The following is a 1155-nucleotide window of genomic DNA, read 5'->3' as shown; positions in this document are numbered from 1 at the left end:
AATCACAAATTACACACAAATGTTCACAAAGGAGGTACAGAGGCGAGCTGCCGATCATGTCAGCCGCCAGTAAAGATGTGTGGGCCGACCCTGAGGCGTCCGGTTGTACTCATGCAGACCAAACGGGGATGAGAAGGCAGTGTACTTTTTGTGGTCCTCATGCAGGGGTACATTGTAGAAACCGGAGGAGAGGTCCATGGTGGAAAAGAAGACATTTCATTTCATTTGAAGCTCTTGCTTTAACTTTGTCGATGATTTTTATAGAACACATCTGGTATGACTCTTCACAATAGTAACACGTGACTATTTCTATGTTAGATCAAATCAACAACATAAATACTAGAAATATTTAAATGTTGTCCGACAACACTGACAAGGATAAAAAAAAAAAAACATGCTGATGTTGACGTTGTTTGTGTTCATGTCGTTTATTTCAGATTAAATAATGCTATAGACGGATTGTCACGGATTTGAGGTAAGTAGGGGTAAGGGGTGATGCGGAGAAGCTAGCAGTGTCAAACAATTTTATTCCAAACAAACCAAAGTCCAAACACGAGTCACCGAAACACACACACCAACCCTCACAACCAACCAACAAACAATGATCCCACAAGGACAAGACAGTACAAGGGCTTCTTAAAGGAACAGAACTGATTAGTGATGCAGAACAGGTGGGGAAGCAGACACAGGTGGGACACATCAGGGAAGCAAAACTAGAACTCAGACACTGGGGTGACATGACTATCAAAATAAAACAGGAAGTGTATGGGGAAACAGAGTACAAGACAGGGAAGACAAAACTAGACACCAGAAACACTCAAAACCCAGAACAGAAACCCAAAACCCAGAAAACCAAAAACCAAGAAAGTCCAAAAAACAAAACCCTGGAGCCTCCAGGCTGAGACCATGAAAACGGTTAAACAAATGTCATTAAATATGTATGTTTATACTGTGTTGTCACCTGGTTTAAAGCTTAAACCAGCTGATGAGAGGTGAATGAGTGAAGTGAAAACTGTCTTGGACCAGGAAACACAGTGAGGAGCAGAAGTCTCCCGCGCAGCTGCCGCTTGGTCTGGACTGTTGTCTCCAGCCTCCCGCTCATGGTTCCCATCGCCGGGCATCAGCCAGTTCCTCATTGTTCCCCATGTTCCAGAG

Source organism: Seriola lalandi, unplaced genomic scaffold (assembly GCF_002814215.2).
Source record: "Seriola lalandi dorsalis isolate HSWRI2012SDOR001 ecotype SW California unplaced genomic scaffold, Sedor1 jcf7180002054475, whole genome shotgun sequence".
Classification (NCBI taxonomy): Eukaryota; Metazoa; Chordata; class Actinopteri; order Carangiformes; family Carangidae; genus Seriola; species Seriola lalandi.
Note: the sequence above shows the minus strand (reverse complement) of the source record.